This window comes from Ictidomys tridecemlineatus, chromosome 2 (assembly GCF_052094955.1).
Source record: "Ictidomys tridecemlineatus isolate mIctTri1 chromosome 2, mIctTri1.hap1, whole genome shotgun sequence".
NCBI classification, from domain to species: Eukaryota; Metazoa; Chordata; class Mammalia; order Rodentia; family Sciuridae; genus Ictidomys; species Ictidomys tridecemlineatus.
In genome coordinates, this window is record NC_135478.1 from 25992409 (window position 1) to 26014339 (window position 21931).

The window sequence follows — 21931 nt, forward strand, 5'->3', positions numbered from 1 at the left end:
TCTACCAACTGAGCTATATCCCCAGCCCAATTTCATTCTTTTTTAAGGTTAAGTAATATTCCATTATGTATATACTACATTTTCTTTATCCATTCATCTGTTGAAGGTTGGTTAAAGGTTGGTTCCATTGTTTAGCTCTTGTGAATTGAGCTGCTTAAACCCCTTGAATACATACCCTTTCCCCTTCCTGTGAATTACCTGATGCCATACTTGATTTTTGCCATCCTATTCAGACATTCAACCACTGTAATATTTCTCTACCTCTTTGGGTAGATGGGTTCTGACTGAGTTAATAAAATAGTTTCCATTTCTCCCATACATTCATTTATAGTATGCTGTGCTCGTATTTGAGTCTGGGCATTTATCAAATTACGTGTGTGTGTGTGTGTGTGTGTGTGTGTGTGTGTGTGTGTATACCAATACTTATTAATTATTAACACAAATCAATTTGTCAAAGGTTCTGAAGAATGTCTTAAGCATACCTAAAAGGTTTCAAAACCAGGCCAAGACAGAAGATAGAAATAACTTTTATTTGGCAATATAGAATAACAACCTGTTAGAAACCATAAAGGATCTGGGCGGTCATGTTGTCCAACCACATTTTCAGCTGAGGAAATCAAGGTACTAGGATGCAGAATAGCTTGCTCTGGCTGTAGTAATTATAACCAGAACCAGGATTTTGAAATTTAGAGTCCTTTTACTTAATATGAATGAAAGAGAAAGGAATAAAACTAAGCAGTATTTATAATGCATATCTTCAAATGTCTTTAAGATCATTAAAAATTTGACCCTGCTATCCCACTCCTTGGTTTATACCCCAAAGACTTAAAATCAGCACACTACAGTGACGCAGCCACATCGATGTTTACAGCAGCTCAATTCACAATAGCTAAACTATGGAATCAACCTAGATGCCCTTCAGCACATGAATGGATAAAGGAAATGTGGTACATATGCATAATGGACTATTACTCAGCCTTACAGAAAGATGAAATTATGGCATTTGCAGGTAAATTGATGGAGCTGGAGAATATCATGTTAAGTGAAGTAAGCCAAACCCAAAAAACCAAAGGCTAATTTTTTTTTCTGATAAGTGGATGCTGATCCACAATAGGGGGTGGGTAGGGAAGAATGAAGAAACTTTGGATTGTGCATAGAATGGAAGGGAAGTGTGGCGGGGAAAGGACAGTGGAATAAGATGGACATTATTACTCTCTATACATGTATGATTACAGACTGGTGTGACTGCACCATGCACAGCCAGAGGAATGAGAAGTTGTGTTCCATTTATGTACAATGTGTCAAAATGCATTCTACTGTCATGTATGACTAATTAGAACAAATAAAAAAATTAAAAATGTCCTAAGATAGCTGTTTAGGATTCTTAGATCAGTGCCAAGGTCTTGAGAATGGACTCCTAAAAAAGATAGCATGTAGTAGAGTGAAATGATTTCATGCGTTGAAGCTCAGAGGCCTGGCACTGTTTGCCTTTATGTGATTTTTAAGAAAGAGTCACAGGGTGCTATGGTTTGGTGTGATTTACTCGGAGCATTGTTATATTGGAACTTGGGCTCTAGTGTGGTGATGTTGGAATGTGGTGAGGCCTTGAAGAGACAAGGTTCAGTCCTAGGAATTGGGGGGGCGCTGTCCTGGAGGGGAAGTGGAGGTATTTTAATTAGTTATTTTTATTTAAGGTGATTCTATGGACCCCTGAGCTAGTTCTGTTGAAACAAGTTGTTGTAAGAGAGAGAAAAATCCCTGAATTGCTCTCTGGCTTCCTATCTTTCAATGTGATTCTTCCCTCCCACAAACACCCCTACCTTTGTGGTGCCCAATGTCATGAGGTGCTATAGCCAAGGTGGCCCTTTCCAGAACTGGTGTTATGCTATTTGAATTTTGAGCCTTCCAAACTGTGAGCTAAATAAATGTATCTTTAAAATAAGTACTCAGACTCAGGTGCATTGTTATAGTAATACAAAATGGACTGATGCACAAGATTTCTGTTTTGTCCTACCACGAGGAATACTAATAGTACCCACCTTGTACAATTCGTTTAGAAAATCAGTGAGAAAATGCAGGGTAAGTGTTTGATCTAGTACCTACAACTAGCATGCTTTTCATAATTGTTTCTTCCCTTCCACTGCTTGGAATGAAGACAACATAATGAATTAATTCTTCCTTCAGTGTTTGTTCCAACATCCACATCCACCTAACTTGGAGTTTATCCGCTGCATTTCCACCCAAGTGAGACCCGAAACTAGGCACATCACCGGAGTTTACATTTTTATGCAAAGGAGCCATGAGCAATGGGATTCAAATCTGGGAAGTCTTTACACCTCAGGCAGGAATCCACACCAGTCTTCCTTTATATATTCAAGTATTTATAGACTTATGTTTACCTTTGCTATTCTAAGAGGGAGAGAGAGATTGAGGAGAAGAGAAGCTAGGATAAACAATTCATTTGGTACAGGTGGTAAACAAAATATGTATTTGGAGCATGTACTCACTTTTTTAAGAAAAATTTATTTGTTTTAATTAGTTATACATGACAGTGGAATACATTTATGCACTTTGATATAGCACACATAGCTGGGATATAATTTCTCATTTTCTGAGTGTACATGTTGCAGAATCATATTGGTCATGTAGTCACATATATACCTACAATAATAATGTCCGTTTCATTCTACTATATTTCCTATCCCTACATCCACCATGATACTTAAAATGGATATTCTCCCCATTTCCCAGAAAGGTGAAATACACAACCAAAATAGATTAGAGCTGGAATTAAAACCCAGGTCTGATTCCTAAATCCATATATTTTTTACTATACCCAACACATTATTAACATAAGCAAACCACGATAGAAAATAATCTGAAAACAAAGGGATATTAACTTTTACCTGGTTATGAGTTTATGCAAAAAATAACTTGGGAGAGAGCATTTTCCGTTACAGCCCAGCATAAAGAATAAAAAAAATCAGATGCATTAATCATATTAACTGGCTATTTATTTCAGCCCTACTTAATAATTGGTGGTTTGGTTTCAACTAGACGTAAGGTTAACTGAGACAGATATTTAACATCTAGGGAGGTTTATTAGTATAAGAAAGAAGGAAAAGAAATATATAGGAGCAAAGAGTAGGTTTTTTTTTTTTCAGTTCATTTTATAGCCTTGAAGTATTCCGAAATATTTTAAAGAACCATTAATCGGAATACTCAACATTTCTTTCAGGGAACCCGGATTGAGTCTTGACTTATTTGCTCAGATGTTTGTAACAAAAGGATCATTATGTTCTTGCCTTCTGTGTCACAATTTCCACATAATGGCTGTTTTATTTTGAATGAGTTGATAAGGTAGCTTTCACAGGAATATCACTAATACACTTAAAAGCACCTTTCACAGCTCGAGAACAATGCCTCCACTTCAGTTCCCGATTGTCATCCTTGCCCCTCGGCGCCCGCCCCCAATTCAGCTTTCACTGTTAGCGTTCCTAATGGCAGCCTTCCTCAACTCTGCCCATGAACTCAAAGTAAAGAAGAATTTATGTCAGAATGTTCTGCCGACACAATGTGCATCCCAGGAGAGATGCAATTTACAAGGTGGGAAAGGAATGCATGAAGAAAAACGAAGGGAACAGGGCTGCCAACATTCTGAGCTTCGTGCACCACAGTCAGACCTCTTGAACTCACCTTACTGAGTCTCTCTGTCCCTCTTCCTCCTCAACCTCTTACCAGTTCTGCCAGCACAGGCACTCAAGAAAGACTTCTATAAATCCTTACCAACTCTGGGAAGAATCCAGATGGCCATGGACCATCTGTGTGTGTGTGTGTAAGTGAGATTTCAGAATTACAGAGGATCAAATGGTGCTCTGAGAGTAACAGCAGGTTCCTTTTGAGAAACTTAAAACAGGGAAGGTCTCCATGGTGAGGGAGCAGTAGAGACAATTACCACTGTACACTTATTTAATGAGGCCGGAGTTACCTTTAATATTCCTTGATGGAAAACATCAACAACCTAGACATGAAATTGAAAAATCTTTAAGGCCTCTATGAGACAAACTTTAAAGCAATTATCCATCATAAAAATTTGACTTGAACAAATGGAAAAATAGAATGTCCATGGTTAGGGAGACCCAGGTGCACTGGAGGGATATCTGTTCTTCATAAGTCAATTTATAAATTTGATGGGATCCCAAAACATAAGGCATAATTCTCTTTTTTTTTAACCTAGACAATCTGAAGACAGTACTATCCTTGAAGATAAGAATAACTAGAAAAATTCTAAAAAAGAAGAGCAATTTTGGAAAAAAAAAACTACCACATTTTAATGCCTCCAGAATTAAATCAGGATCATATTGGCTCATAAATGAATGTACAAAAACCAATCAAACAAAAAGTAAAGCTCTCTGCTGGTACTAGACAAAGGTGCCAAAAACATTCACTGGAGAAAATATAAACTATTCAACAAATGGGGCTGGCAACTGGAAATTCGTATGTAGCAAAGTGCAGTTAAATCTCTGTCTCTCACCCTGCACAAAAATCAACTCAAAGTGGATCACAGACTTAGGCACTAGAACAGAGACCCTGCACCTAATAGAAGACAAAGTAGACCCAAATCTTCACCATGTCAGCTCAGGGTCTAACTTCATCAATAAGACCCCTAAAGTGCAAGAAATAAAATCAAGAATCAATAAATGGTTTGGATTCAAACTAAAAAGCTTCTTATCAGCAAAGGAAACTATCATGTGAGAAGAGAAAATCCTTATCACATGCACCTACAGATTGGGAGAAAATTCTTACCACATGCACCTCAGATAAAGCATTAATCACTGAGATATATAAGGAATTCAAAAAACTTAATCCCCCCCCAAAAAAGATAATGCAATCAATAAATGGGCTAAGGAACTGAAAAGACACTTCACAGAAGAAGAAATACAACTGATTGACAAATATATGAAAAAATATTCAACATCTCTAGCAATTAGAGAAATGCAAATTAAAACTACAATGATTTCATCTCACTCCAGTCAAAATGACAATCATCAAGAATAAAAGCAACAATAAATGTTGGTGAGAATGTGGTGAAAAAGGTACACTCATACATTGCTGGTGGGACTGCAATATGTATGGAGATTCCAAGAAAACTTGGAATGGAACCATCATTTGACCTAGCTTTCCCACTTCTCGTTTTATCCCCAAAGGGACTTAAAATCAGCATACTTTAGTGATGCAACCATGTCAATATTTATAGCAGCTCAATTCATAATAGCTAAACTATGGAACCAACCTAGGTGTCCTTCAATAGATGAATGGATAAAGAAAATGTGGTATATATACACAATGGAATATTACCCAGCATTAAAGAAGAATGGAATTATGTCATTTGCTGGTAAATAGATGGAGAATATTATGCTAAGCAAAATAAGTCAATCCTCAAAAACCTAAGGCTGAATGTTTTCTGTAATATGCAAATGCTAATTCACAATAAAGCAGGGGGCAGGGGCGACAGCACTCAAGAAGAATAGCTTTACTTTAGATTAAGTAGAGGGGAGTGAAGGGAGAAGAGAGGAGGATATATAGGGAGAGGAAAGATGGTAGAAAGAAACAGACATTGTTACTTTATGTGTATGTATGAATGCATGACCAATGTGATTCTACAACTTGTACAATCACAAAAATGAGAGAGAAATTATATCCCATCTATGTATGATATTTCAAAGTGCATAAATGCATTCTACTGTCATGTATAACTAATTAAAACAAATTATTATTTTTAAAAAGTAAAACTGAAATAAATACAAGGGCATAGAGGATCTTAATACACAGCAAAGAAGAAATGAAAGTTAGTTGAGAATAGACAAACTTTTTAATAAATGATTTTGACTTAATGGGTAGCTATTAGAAAAAAATAAATTTTTATATACCAAAAGTTCCAAATAGTTGAGAGAACTGAATATTTTTTAAAAGCTAACAAAGTAGTAGAAGATAATGAAAGAATTTCATTGTAAAATGAAATAGGGAAAATGTTTCAATGATTTAAAAATTTAGAGGATATAGAAGAAAATATTGGCAATTTCAATTGCATTACAAACCATTTATAACTTAAAAGCATTGACAAAGTCAAAAGAAAAGTAAGAGAAGACTGGAAAAATCTATATAGATCTATATAAAAGAAAAAAACAAGCTTAAAAATTCTAACACATAAAGGATGAAAATTATAAATTTATAAATAGGAAGTTCGCAGAAAAATAATTTAGGATGGCCCAAAAATATATGAAATAATGCTCTTACTGATGAAAAACCTGTGAACTTTTGTGCCCTTAGCAGGTTCCAGGATAGTTATAAATCTATTAAAATTTTAAATTGTGGGACTGGGGATGTAACTAAGTGGTGATGTGCTTTTTTTGCATGCATGAGACCCTGGGTTAAATAAGTACTGAAAAAAAATGTATGCATATATAAAGCAACCCTGATACCAAATTGAACCAGGAATTTAACCCAGGGATAAAGTCACATCCCCAGCCCTTTTTATTTTTATTTTTATTTTTTTATTTTTTGAGACAGGGTCTCACTAAATTTTTTAGGGCCTGTCTGTAGCTGCCACATAGGATGTGAACACATACCCTTAGCCTTGAGCGATGGAGGTGTGGAACTGGCTTCTGCTGCACGTGAAAGCAGGTGAATCTCACCTCTGCTAGGCAGGGGAATGATGCTCTGAGAGTGGACGTCACCCAGTGGGACTGGGCTACATCCCCCTGAAACCCAATCCCTTGCTTCATTTGGGTGGAACTTTCTCAGTGTCTTCCCCTTAATAAACAGGGTCTCAGGCATGCCCTCTCTCTCTTTCCAATGGGCCCTTAAGGTCGAGAGCCGTCCCTGATTCCTGCAAGCAAAAGGTAGTTCTGTGTGTTGCATGCTTCCTTCACCATTTTCTTAGTTATTGATGTAGCCAGCTCTTGTGAACCCAGCTCAGGTCCCCTGGCCAGCTAGCTGGCAATAAGGGCCTGAATAATTTGCCAATATTGGCCTTGAACTTGAACTTGTAATCCTCCTGTCTCAGCCTCCTAATTTGCTGGGATTACAGATGTTTGCCACCACACTTGGCTCTGAATAAAAAAAAAAAAAATTAAAAACATTTGAAAAAGAAAACTGTTTAGCCCAGATGGTTTTATTGATTGATTATACCAAATAGTAAAGAATTAAGTAATAAGATTTCTACAAAATTTCTTCCATAAAATAAGAGAGAACAGTTCCTAAATCATTCTTTGAGTCAGCATTACCATAGCACTAAAACTAATGATATTATTAGAAAATTACAAATCAATATTTCTTTTGCATGCAAACACAAAAATCCTAAACAAAATATCAGCAAATCAAATTAAGTAACGTCTAAAAAGGGTCATTATTACAACCAAGTGAGATCCATTCCAGGAAGGCAAGACTATTTCAAACTCAAACCTTTCATTTGACATTATTGAAAGGCTTAATAAGAAAATAACGTAATTTCAATAGTAACAGAAAAAATTTAAACCAAATTCAACAACTTCATCATCATCATCAACAACAACAACAATAATAGTAAACTCTCAGCAAACTAGAAATAGAAAGTGCCATCCTCGACCTCATAGAAAGTGCCAAGCATGGCCTCATGCTTATTGATAATCACATGACACTGTTCTCCACATCATTAGTCATTAGGAAAATGCGAATGAAAACTACCTTGAGAATCACTTCATGACAACTGGGAGGGCTACATTAGACAGATGCTCATGGATGTTGGCAAACATGTGAAGATCTGGGAAGACTCAGATGCTGATGATTGGCATGTATAATGGAACGGACACTTTGGCAAACAGTTTGATATTTCCTCAAAATGTTAAACATGGAGTTATCATACGACTCAATATTACACTCCTGGGCTTATACCCAAGAGAGAACCTACATCCACACAAAAGCTTGTCCATGAATGTTCTCAACAGTATTATTCTAATAGCCAACGAGTGGATAAATCAAATGCACACTCTACAATGGATATGAGTTTTACCAGAATTTTGGTTCATTAAAAAGTAAGCAAGAGTATTTGCTTTTCCATATAGAAGAAATTAGTAAGAAAACATAACAGAAGAAAACATCCCATCACAACTACCACCATGATGATAAAATACATAATGAGAAAATTTTTAAAGGCTTCTTTCCTTGAATGTTTCAATACTTAAAAGAGATATTTGTTCCTAATAAGCTAATATATAAAAATATGAAATGTTTCATTTTCAAAGCCTATTTGTTTTTTAAGGAACCAATTAAGCTATGTTTGGAATTAAAATGCAAAAAGAACATAGAAAAATTCCATGTATATTTCTTAAAAATAAAGAGGAAGGACCAATCCAACTGAATTTTAAAACATAGGAATAGACAATAATTGAAGTAAATTGAACCCAATGAATAGATTAGAAATAGATCTAAATGCAAGTAAAAATTTCATGATAGAGATAAAATTTTAAGTCATTTGAGACAAAAAAAGCAATTCTGTAAAATCAAAAATTTAGATACTAACTTATTATTATTATTCTTATTTTTTTTTTTTTTTGGTGCTAGGAATTGAATCCAGGGGCACTTCACCACTGAGTCATATCCCTTGTTCTTTTTAGTCTGTATTTTGAGACAGGATCTCACTAAGTTGCTAAGGGCCTTGCTAGGTTGCTGATTCTGGCCTTGAACTCATAATCCCCCTACTTCAGCCTCCTGAGCCTCTGGGATTACAGGCAAGTGCCATCATACTGTGCCTACTTTATTTTTTTTTATATTAAAATAATTCCCAGGTACTGGGCACCAATTTATAGATATACTGAGAACAAAATTATAAAAGTTTTAGAAGCAAACATGATCATTTTTTATAATAGTATTGCAGCTGGGGATGCCTTTATAAGAACCGCAAAATACTCAGAGCACTCAAGGATAAAGATGATATATATGCATATTAAAATGTACTACAAAAAGTCAAACCAATTTTTAAAATATTTGATTATAAGTAGCAAAGAAATAATTGTCTCATAAAAAGAACTCTAGTTAATGGGAAAAAGATCCATAACGTAAGACAAAACAGAAAGTCAGATGCCATTTATCATTAAAACAAGTTTATCTTAAATTCCCTCAAATGTAATTGAAATCCACATTAAGGGAGTTCTTTTCACCTGTGGGATTTGGTGACTCATCAGGTCAAAACTACTTTTCTCTTTAGAAACAAGTAGTCACACACTCCTCCTTGTCACCCAGAAGGCCCAAGACCTCTATTAATCAGGTGCTGGCTCCTAGAATATCATCTCTTGAGTTGAGGCCACAGGGTGATAAGCAAAGTTTGAGATTGTTTCATCCTGGGGCAACTGCAGAATGGTTGGTTGTGCCACAAACTTTTTCTAAGGTTGCTGCTGCTCAGCACTGAGTATGGGTTCTGCAATCTTCAAACTCCTCTCCCTGGTTCCTTCATCTGCCTGAGGCATTAATAGACCATCAAAGAATTTTGTTGCTTAAGATAACCAGGTTTGGCTGCTCTGGAAAGCACTATGGGGATTCCTCAGAAATCTTGGAGTGGAACCACCATTTGACCCAGTTATCCCACTCCTCACCATACACTTAAAGGACTTAAAATCAGTCTACTATAGTAATGCAGCCACATCAATGTTTATAGCAATTCAATTCACAATATCTAAGGTATGAAACCAACCTAGGTACCCTTCAACAGAAGAATGGATAAAGGAAATGTGGTATATTTACACAGTGGAATATCACTCAGCCATAGAGAATAATAAAATTATAACATTTGGCCTTAGTAAATGGATGGAACTGGAGACTATCATGCTAGGTGAAACAAGCCAATGCCTAATATGCAGATGTTAACAAATAATGGGGTGAGGGGAGAAAAGAAGTTGATTGGATTAGACAAAAGGGAATGAAGGGAAGGGCAGGGCAATGGGAATACTAAAGGCAGTAGCATGAATCAAACACAACTTTTCTATTTCAGATGTGAATACATGACCAGTGTAACTCCACATCATGTATAACCACAAGAATGGGAAGTTATACTCCAAATATGTATAATAATATGTAAAAACCCTTGACTTTCATGAATACCTAGAAAGAACAAATTAAAAAATACTCTACAAAAAGATAACCAGGTTTGTGTCTTTTTTTTTTTTGCTAGAAACCAAGACTTATGATAGATACATATATAATTATGTATGTGCAAAGTTGAATGTACAAGACTTTTTACTGAAATTTTGTGCATAATAGTTTGAATTTGAAATAAAAGCTCATTTTTCATCAGTTTAAAATTACGTAAAAAAAGGAAAAATAAGAGAAAAGATAAGATGTTATTTTCTAAAGGAAGTAAAAGACAGTTTTGGAAAAAAATCAAACTTGAAGATTAATGCAATTGCATTTATTTACGAGGTTGGCAAAAATAGTGGGACTAACCCAGGATTTTGAGCCAGAATAGCTAAAATTTGAAACCCTAGAGTTTATTAATTATTCAGCGGCTTGAAGACAGACTCACAATCACTCATGATCCTCAGATTGTAAATTAGAAATGAGAAAACTCAACCTCTTTGGGATGAGCCATGTACTTCATTTTTCCCCCTGAAGTTCATAGCAATGTATTTTCTCCTTAAAAAATTACATTTTCTAATCAGAACTACATTTTTACCTTGAAGTGATATTACCATAGTCCACAACAAAAATTTCAAATGATAGAGGGTTTCATGGATTGGGGGATTGATCAAAGTAAAAATATACAAACAGGAGTTAGCCTTGGCACACAAGTGTTCTTGAGAATAGTTTGCACATGCTTGTAACTGGGAGTCCATCACAGCAAGAGCCTGTCCAGAGGCTGGGGGCAGTGGAGGTTTTTACTCAGAAGGTGGTTTTTTTTAAAAAAAATATTTTTATTAGTTGTTAGTGGACCTGTATTTTATTTACTTATTTATATGTGATGCTGAAGATCGAACCTAGTGCCTCATGCATGCCAGGCAAGCGCTCTACACCTGAGTCACAATCCCAGCCCTCAGAGGGTGTTTTAGTCAGCCTTTTCGCTGCTGAAACTAAAAGACAGGACCCAAACAGTTTTGAAGGAGGAAGACTTTATTTGGGACAGCTCACATGATATCAGAAACGAGAGAGAGAGAGAGAGAGAGAGAGAGAGAGAGAGAGAGAGAGAGAGAGAGAGAGAGAGAGAGAGAGAGAGAGAGAATGAGAATATGGATGCACTCACCAGTTACAAAACTTATATCCCCAAGGCACATCCCCAGTGACCCACCTCTTCCAGCCACACCCTAATCACCTTAGTGACCACTCCGTTAAAACCCTATTAGGGGATTAATTCACTGATTGGGTTAAGAGTCTCATAACCCCAATTTCTCCTCAAAACCCTCTTGCATTGTCTCACCCATGAGCTTTTGGGGGACACTTCACATCCAGACCATAATAGAAGGGTAGAAGGACAAGGGAACTCCCAGGGAGAGGAAGATCAGAGAGGGAATGTACCTGTGCCGATGATGTCTGCTCTGCAGTAGGACAGGGTCTGTATGGCCCAGGGATTATTTTATCTATGGTTAGCAGATGTTGACAGGGTATGCAAGGCAGGCAGGCTCTATTTAAATGACATACAAGGTTGCTTTTGGGACTATATTTAAAACCATGTGATGTGTCACCATTTAAGTTTGGTGTCATGGTGAAGACATGAAGAAGCTGGATCCAAAACCCAGAAGGCAGCATCCGCTCATTTCTACAGCACAGGTTTTAGAGGGATTGTATGTCTTAACTGTATAAAAGTAAGACAGTATTAGAGTCCTTTATTGTGTAGCTTTTGTGTTCATGGGTGATTTAGAAGGCAGACAGACCAGTTAGCTAAAAACAATTGGAAATATTTTCTGTAAAAAAGCCAATAAGCATTGGAAGTTGGACAAGGTCCCAGCCCAAGACCACTGAAGCATACAAAGTGTGATGCCTACTCTCAGGGCATTTCTCAGTCTGTGATTTATCACTGCAACTCACACACACACACACACACACACACACACACACACACACAAAAGCTGTAGGGTGAATGCTGTGAGGGTTATTTCATGTGGCATCTTTGTCTTCTGCTCTGACGTGACATGATGTCAGAACTTCCAAACCTGCTCATTCAGCTTCTATGTATTTTTAAACATCACAATTGAGAAATTTGAAAACCTCCTCTTTGTTCATCTGCATCCTTAACCACAGGGTGAGGAAACTAACTAGCACCAAGTAAAAATTTCTAGAGTCTTTCAATTATACCAATTGAAGGTGATTCTCTTGGCACAAAAAGAACAGGAAAAGTCATTGCAAAAGAAGGTAGAGCTAGGGGTTGGGGATGTGGCTCAGTCATACAGTGCTTGCCTAGCATGTGTGAGGTACTGGGTTCGATTCTCAGCACCACATAAAAAATAAATAAATAAAACAAAAGTATTGTGTCCATCTATAACTTAAATAAAAATTTTAAAAAAAGCTAGTCAAGAGTATCAGCTCTCGTCCCTTGAGCTACAATGTCCTATCCCCAAAACAAAGTTTCTTAAATTTACCTTGGTTTTATTTGAATATTAAACTTTATTGCTTAGTTCATTTCCTAATCCTATACCTGGTTTTTAATAGCTCAGCTTTTATAAGGGCATTTTACTTCCAAATTCACTCTATCTTTAAGTAATATTAAAGATCACTTATTATTTCAGGAGCCTTTTTAGGCACGTATTATTTTCATATACTTAACATTCTATTTTAAATTTAAATACCTTGTGTAAGTGGCAATAGTTAAAGAAAAGTTTTACTCTGAAAAAGTTTTCATTCCTTTGAGCCCTGACTACATGAGTTGGCCCATTCTGTAGATTTGCAAACCAAAAAAAAAAAAAAAAAAAAAAAAAAACCAAGATGTACCAAACATTAAAATGGCTTCCTGATTAATTTCAAATACAGTAACTACAAGTCACGGCTGCTCTAAAAGTTTCACGTAGGTGATAATTTTCCATGCAGGGTGTTAAAAACTGCTTTATAATAGCAACTCCCACAAAGCCTCTTCAGTTATATGGGTTTGGTAGTGTTTTATTTTAAACACCCCTTTGACAGGTGTATTATGTAGTTATTATATTTTTTCATGCATAGAACATTCTTGACATTCACTTCACTTGTAGTTTTGTATTAGAAAAATAAAAAGTTCAGACAAAAATCATCTTCTTGGCTGAATGACAATGAAAGGGAAGTCCATTTTGTGATGACTCTGGGTATCACTGACCTGAAGTAAAACAAACCCCGGCTTCGTTCAGACAGCTTTTCATTCATTCAGGCACCCACAGGCTCATTCGTTTGTTCTGCAGCCATTTCGTACTTGTCTATCATACCATGGAGTCTTGTGCCACACTGGGAATACATAAAAACAAAGCCTTATTTTGTGACTGGAAAAAAGCACATCTTCTATAGGAAGCAGTAATGCAAAGGAGGGATTACTACAAAGTGGCTGGGAACCATGGAGAAATAGCGTAGAGCCAAGTGTGAGGGATCCTTGTGAGCCAGGAAAAGCCTCACCTCTAGGCTGTCTTGGGTCAGGAATGTCACCACTCACCAGGTCCGGTGCAGAGAACAGCATTTCAGACTGAACCAATTGTCTGTGCAAAGGCAGGGGGCAAGGCAGGACCTGGGGAGTTTGGGACACTTGAAATGGCCCAGTCTAGCTGAAGAAAACAGTGAAGGTAGGCCAAGGATTGCATCTGAATGATACCCCTGGTTACTGGTGAAGAGTCCTGCTCCCTCACATGCTAAAGTATAACATTAGAGAAGCACGATGAGGCAAGCATAGAAAGCAGGGTTTATTTCAAAAGGGGTAATATAAGCTTCTCCCAGGAGGGAGAAGGGGGCCATAGCTGGGATCCTGGTATCCCAAGGAGAGAGGCAGTCTGCCTTTTTTATATGTCCTAGGTTCTTGATAAGGGTGGAGGAAGGGCTCTGGAGGAATTCACATTTCAGTCTCTCAAGGGGCAGTCTCCAACTTCCCAGACTCACTCAAATTGGCCTCCTTGATCTGACCTGACTCAATTTACCCATCTGTACTGACTGCCTGTCTAATGCTGGCCTCATGAAGTGTAAGTGATGTCTGGATCACGGAAGACTGTGTGCCTGGGAAGCCGGTCAGGTTCCAGAGCTGCAGAGGCAGAAGGAAACCAAGAGTGTATAGAGTCTTTCCATGGCTCTTAGGGCTCTTGTTATACATCTATAGTCATTCTTACAGCCCTGTTTTCTCCCCTGTTTCGTTAAGAAATCAAACTTGCTTCCCTCCACCCCCCACACCCCTGCAATTACTCTTTCTCGGTTTTTCTTTCTGTTCCCCCCTGAACTTGCTCCCACACCTTTTTCAAATCTCTGCTCTACGAACCTCCTTAGTGAGTTGTGCCTGTGTAAGCAAGGAGCATCTGTTACCTAGTAGCCATTGATGATTTTTAAAAATTTCTTTTGGTTGTGCTTAGCATTGCTGCAAATTATGTAAGATATTATCATTTATTTTTGATTTTCTTATTCTTCACTGGAATTTGACCCTATCAGGGCAGAGCTTTTGAGTTTTTGCTGCCATAGCACCAGTAACAAACAGCCATTGGCATGCATATAGAGATGAAATTTTACTGATTGCCAAACACAAAGAATGGATATATTTTGTATGCTTGTAGTTCTTACAGAATCCACCAGAAACAAATGTGCCAAAAGTGGAAAAAGTCATTGAGTGCAGTCCTTGACCTCATCTCATGCTAACTTCAACCAGGAGAGGAGTTGGAGAAGGGCTTTTTACTGACACAAAGTAATAAGGTCTGAAGAAACAACTCTCTGTGCCTGAGAACTTCTGGATTGGGGACGTGGCATCTTTTCCCCCACCATCTTCTTTCCAAGGGTGACAGCCTTAAAAATAGGATGAGATTCGACAAGCAAGTGGTTTGCCAACTAATTTCTTTCCCTTAGGTACTTTGTTGAATTTGGTCTGAAATTAACAAAGGGATTGCTATCAGAAGATCTGGCTCTGGCTATCCTAGAACAGCACATATTTCCATATCACCAGTCAATCTTATCTCTAATGGCTATAGCAAAATCCTTTGGTCCAATAACATGTCAAACTTACTCCCGAGTGCAGACAGTTTGCCTTAATCAAAGTGTCCATCACAGAGGAAGAAATGGTTGTTCAGGCCTGTTTAGAGTACTACTGATTCAGCCCCCTGACTTTCCTGAGGTGTAATTGACATAAAAGTTGCATATATTCAAGACATGCAAACTTTTTCACATATGCATATATTGTAAAATGATCACCACAATCAAGCTAGTTAACATATCCAGCACTCCATATAGCAACCTTTTGTGTGTGTGTGTGTGTGTGTGTGTGTGTGTTGAGAACACTTAAGATCTACTCTCTGCAAATTTCAAGTACATAATATATTATGTAATTATTAACTATAATTACTTCAGTACTTATTATTGAAAGTTTGAACCCTTTGATCCAAGACTCCTCCACTTCTCCCACCTCCACCCTTTGATTCTCTGCATCTGATTCTTATATCTGGCCAATTTCTGATTTCTAATGTCTTGAGACTAGCAAGTGCACCAGTTGCTAAGTCAAACAGAACTGCTTTGCTCCCAACACCGCTGCCTACTAGCTATATGAACTTGTCCTTAATCATTTCATTCACCTCATTTGTGAAATGGGCAAGAGCAGAGGTGAATCATAATAATACCTAATACATGGAATTATTTCAAAGATTTGATGACATAGCACATGTGCACACCCTTATGGTTATCCCCAAGACATAGTGAGAGTTGAGAGAAGGTTGGAGGTTAGGGTGTTACTAGGTCTTTTCACTAGTGGTTTTAACCAGGGGAATAAATCATTAGACATTGCTAAATAAATAAGGACTTGGCAAAACTCACCTTGGAGCACCTGTTGCCTGCCTTTCCATTCCATGAAGGACCATCCATGAAGGAAAATCGGCTACTCAAGAGATGAGGGCTGAGTACCAGAGGTGTCATACCTCATCCTGCAAGGCTGTTAAACTGAATTTTGCATATATACACAGTCTATATTCTTAAGTAGGTTTATTTCCAAAATCCCTTCCAAGTTTGTCCCAAATCCCTCTGGACCCTTTCCATGTGATGCTGTTCCTGACAACCTCTCATTAGCTTCTGCAGATGTAGAACATACTTTCTTGCTCCCATAGGTACATAAAAGGGACTGTCAGACCCTTTCACTCAGCTCAGAATCTGAACATTAGTTTCTGCATATTTTCTGCTGCAAGAACTTTGACAAAACCAGTGGTAAAATAAGCCACCAATATTTTTCTATTATTTGAATTAAAGGATGTTTCTAGCAGGTCCAGGGATAGAATCGATGTTCAGTTGACTTGTAAACACCAGTTTATAGTGGAAATAAATGACTGCACAAGATAAATAGTAAATACGATTTCCTGGATTCTCTGACCTTATCCCCACCAATGTTGAGCACAAAACTCCCCGAAGAGAGGAGATCTTAAACTTCCCTCTCTCTTACCATTTTCTCTGCTTCTCATTGAAGGAGAGAGAAAGGAAGAGGGAGAGACAGGGAATGAACACCAGCTTTGCACTGTTCTGATTAAAGCTGTCTCCCCCATTGTGACTCCGGATGCACCAAGCCTCGTGGTTCTGCCTGCCCCATCTTCCGTCTTCTGTGACACCCATAGAGAATGATTTGGTGGTCCAGGGGAGAAGCGGTGCCTCCTATTCTGTTAAAGCAATCAGTGAAATGAATGAATAATGAGCAAGAGCGCATTAGTGACACTGGTGCTTAATGAGCTCCATCGTCTTTTCTGCATATCCTTAATTTCCACAGCTTGCTAAATAAAAGTTTATTTATGTTCTTTAGTGCAAGATAATTTCTACAGATGAGCTTTAATAAAGTGAAAAGAGGTGCGCACTACAGGAAACTAATGAAGGCAAAAATGAAAAATAGGGAAAATAATACATTTTTATTAGGGATCCCTACTAAGAAACTCCTGAGAGTGAGAACAATTCACCCTTACTAAAAAGAAATATTACTTAATGTTGATGCATTCTTTCTTGATCATGGGAGGTAGGTACCCTAGCTACAGGACACTTAAAAAATAGCTGATTATTGTCATTGATATTTGTTCCTCTGCTTTACACGTCAGCTGCAACTCTGTCTTTCAAGATCACTGATCTCCAGCCCACAAGTTGTGCATGGTTTGGCATTGCCTTCTGGATTACCTTCCCACGTTCCCACACCCCTGCATCTGAAAGAGGCATCTTTTGTCTGTTTTGGACAGAGGAGCACTGTGTGTGTGTTCCATGCTGCCACAGGACCCAGATCTATGCAGAGCTTTTCTGATGGAACACAGCAAAGTGTTGGGATAATGGAGTGGATTGGTTCCTGAATGGCATAAAAAGACCTGAGCATGGTGCTGAAAAGAACGTCGTAGGCTGTTTATTGAAAGCAGATACATATCTTATGACTTTAATATAGCTTTGAGAAATCATGGTGCACTATTCTGCAGCAGTTATGGAATAAAAGGAAAAAATTACAAAGGGAAGCAATGGAATAGGGGAAAACCTAGACCGAAGGCCAACTCAGGATCTTGCTGCTAGGAGCAGGGAGTGATCAACTGTGTAAACTGCTATTCCTGAGTTGACTCTCAAGGACTGAGATTTGAACATCAGAATTAGGAGCATGTAGGTTATTAAAATGTGTTTCTATGGAATCATGGGGACATCCCTGATTAACATGCACAGGACACAGTGCAAAGAGATGAATTAGAGACAATGACTGTCTGTGAAAATGCTTTTGATAAACAGCAGAGGAAAAAAAATAGATAGGGCATAGCTTGAGAGGAAAGTGTGTTCAAGAGAGTTGGTTTGTTTTGTTTTGTTGCACTGGGAATTGAAAATAGGGCACTTAACCACTGAGCCACATCTCTGGCACTTTTTAAAAAATATTTTATTTAGAGTCAGGTTCTCACTGAGTTGCTTAGTGGCTCACTAAGTTGCTGAGGCTGGCTTTGAACTCATGATCCTCCCCACCTCAGCCACCCAAGCCACTGGGATTATAGGTGTGTGCTACTGCACCCAGCCAAGATAGGTTTTTAATATAAAAGAAATAACAGCATATTCATCTACTGATCTGAAATAACAAAAAGAGAGAAATTGAAACTATTTGGGAAAGGAGAATTTTCTGGAGTGTTAACCCTGTGTAAACAAGGTGGGGGGAAAGGAGAAAATGCTCCTAGAAATGGAGGCAGATAGCTAATCTATTGTGACATGAAGGAAGACAGAGTATCCTATAGAGATGTTGTTAAACATGTAGGTGAGTTATATGAGACAATTCTCCTATGATTATTCCATTTTTTTTTCTATGAGTTAGGAAGCAATATCATCAACCAAGAATAAAATATGAGTGAGATTTTGGAAAAGAGAGGAAAAAATATGTGATGGTCCCTTTGGACAGTAAAAAAAAATTCATAATATGGGGAAATGTAGTATGTTCACCAGATAGCATAAAAGCCCATTGGGATTGACAATAATCCATGTGACATTAGATCGGTCAGCAGGGTGTGTCTTTATCCTGACCTCATTTAACTGCACAGGTATGAATGGAGCACTTGGAGAGTTAGGTTGATCTTGGATTATCATTAAATTTTACTTTAATATTTTATACTATGTTTCATATTTAATTGATTATAAATTCTTATTAAAAATAAAAACAATATTAAAAGGTATATATGAAAATATCTCTACTTCTACCCCTTTTCCAATCCTATCTACTTTGTTCTTTTACCTAATTTAGTCTTTAAAGATAGTAATTTTTCTCTATGTACCTAAGATCCTTGCTACTTCTCACTCTCCCAGTCTAAAAAATAATAGGACAATAAGATCCTGTGAATTCAAGGTGGTTATGAACTCTGGACTACATTTTAATAGAGAGCAAGTTATTTTAACATAATCACATTTAAGAAAATGAGGTGTAATGGTGTCCCTGAGAGGCAAAGGTGAGGAATTTCAAATCTTATTCCTAAATTAGATTTCAGAAAAAGTCATTTACATGTCACTAGTTCTAAACTATGTGATGCAAGTTTTGTTAATTGCCTTAAATAAACACACTACATTTGGAATGTCATATGTCATTAACTTCATTAACTCTGCTAATAACCCAGAATCAATTTGCCAGATAACTTGTTTTTGAGTGGACCAAATTTAAGTAAGAATGTGATAGAAATCATCTTTTAACTCCCTGATGAGGACAAAGATCGATTAATCCCCGCAACCATCCCCACACATGTGATGCTTTTATTGGGAAAGGTAGGTTTCTGAATGTTTTCATGATACTTTCTACAAGAAAAAACTTTTATTTCCTCCAGTAAAAGAGTCTACATAAGAAATCTTCCAGTGGTCAGTTACCATGAAACACATTCATTTTGGGTCTTTGGATCTCATAGTCTCACAAATGAAATGGGCTTAAGCAGAGACTCGACTTATCACCTGACTTCTATAAACCCCAGCTCTGACCTGTAATGCACAGTGACATTTGGAGTCTTTCTTATTTTCAGAATTGATACTAATGACCCATAGAAACTTTAGGTGTTTCTTTTTCTAAGGACATACCCCTCTAGTTTTTAGCAGCTGGTTTTTCTTGAGGCAAGGTCTAAAGTTTTATAGTAAAGTTGTATGGTGCCGCAGCAGTTTCCTCCCCAAAGCATCAATTTTACCTTCATCAGGCAGCTCTGGCTGAACCGACAGGTCTGCAAACTCAGAAAAGGCCGTTAATTTCCCACATGGTAGACATGGAACAAAATTATACACACCAGACTAAGAATTTTGTCTTCTGGTAGTTGATATGAAATGAGTTAGATATTGTTCATCTGTTTCATTTCTAGAACAGTAATTAAGAAATTACTGACACCAATCCCATGTAAGTCAAATCACTATGACCACTCCTATAAGTTATATATACAATAAATATATAACTTTGTCTTCAAAGACTAAGCACTACCACCTGATATATGCCATATTTTACATGACACAATGCAACCCAGTTGCATAATTCATCTTCAAATGTCTTCTCTGTCCTACACTGAAAAATCACAAAAGAGATTTTTAAGAATTCTGGTGCTTTCTTCACCAATGCATCCCATAGAACCTCCTTAAAGTAGTCTTCTCCCAATGGGAATGCTTTTCAAAATTAATTCCCTATTATTATAATATTTATCTTACAAATGAAAAAAATTGAATGTTAAGTAAATCATGTAGCCAGGAAGTGGCAGATGGAATTAATATCCAGAAATCTGACACCACCCCTGAAGACTGTGACAGTCTCTAAAATACGTGTCACCAAAAGAATTATTTGTTAAAGGAGAGAAGTTTACATAAAACACTTTTCCATGCTTTTAAGTAAATTAAAGAGAATATGGACTCTCAAAATATTTGTAATGTGAAAAGGTATGAAACCCAATATATTTTGGGAGCTGAAAAGGGAAGGGATACAACTCAGTAAACAGCTGGAAGAAAAGATAATCCCGTTTCAGAAATGAAAGCAGCACGAAGGAAATAGAAAATAAATTGCCAGAAATACATGGTCATGGAGAATGATCTAGAGAAATATGAAAAATAAAATAAAGTGAATCAAATAGTTGAAAGTAAACAGGAATAATATGATGCACATAAAACAAAGGACATATTTGCATAAATGATATACTAGAAAAGAGACTAAAACACTTAGAAGTGAAAAAAATTAAAGACAACGTTATTTCAATAAAATATTTACTTATCTAAAATCTTCTAGGTTTCTTGACCTTCAAAAATTTTGTGTGAAATTATCTTCGTAAATAAGTAATGTGAATAAATTAATAAAATCAAGGATGAGGAGATGATTCTATGGGGATACAGAGGGAGGAAAGGAATTAAAAAGTATGTATAATGGGAAAAACATGTTGGTCTTGGGTATATAGTTAAAGCTAAAGACATCCCTTTGGATCATGAAAACATTAGGAAGCCCACCTTCCCTGAATTTCTCTAAAGTTATTAATTATTTACATAATCCAGAACCCAGGAAGAGCTTCAAATAAACACAATCATCTGATTTTGAAAAAAAAAAAAGTGTCCAAAACAATTTAGTGGAGAAAATGGTCTTTTCAAAAATTGTCTTTGGATATCCTTGGAGCCGGGATAGAATTTTGACATAACCTTCCTACAATAAACTAAACTTAACTCAAAGTGGATCATACGTTTAAACATAAAACTTTTAGAAGAAAATATAAAAAAAAAATTAGGGGTTGGAAAAATTCCTAGTTGTAACACAAAACCATGGTCCTTAAAAAAAAAATCAGTATATTTTATAAAAATTAAATGCTTTTGCTCTGTGAAAGTCATGTGACAATAATAAAAACATTCACATACATACTAGGATAAAATATCTGCAAATCATATAGTCAGTCTAATATCTAGAATTTGTAAAGATCCCTCAAACTCAACAATAAAACACAAATAATCCAATTTGAAAATGTATAAAAAATGAAGAGAAATTCACTGTCATCAGGAAAATGTCTGGCCTTTCTGCTACAGGTTTGTGGGGACAGAGGATTTTGTGGCTTTCCATCACCACTGGGATTAGTCCAGTAGCCATTAGGTAGCCAGTGAGCTGACCAAAAAGTCATGACTCATCTCTAAGTGAGTGGGGTTAGAAGTACATAGGTGAGAGAAAGACAGAGAAAAATAATCAGAAGCTGTGAGATGGAACTTCTAGGAGAAGACAGATGGGAAACTCTTTTGAAAAATTATCTAAGTGGATAGAGAACAGGGGTGAACAGATTTCCTTGCTCTGTAAAAGAGGTTCACAATTAAACATATC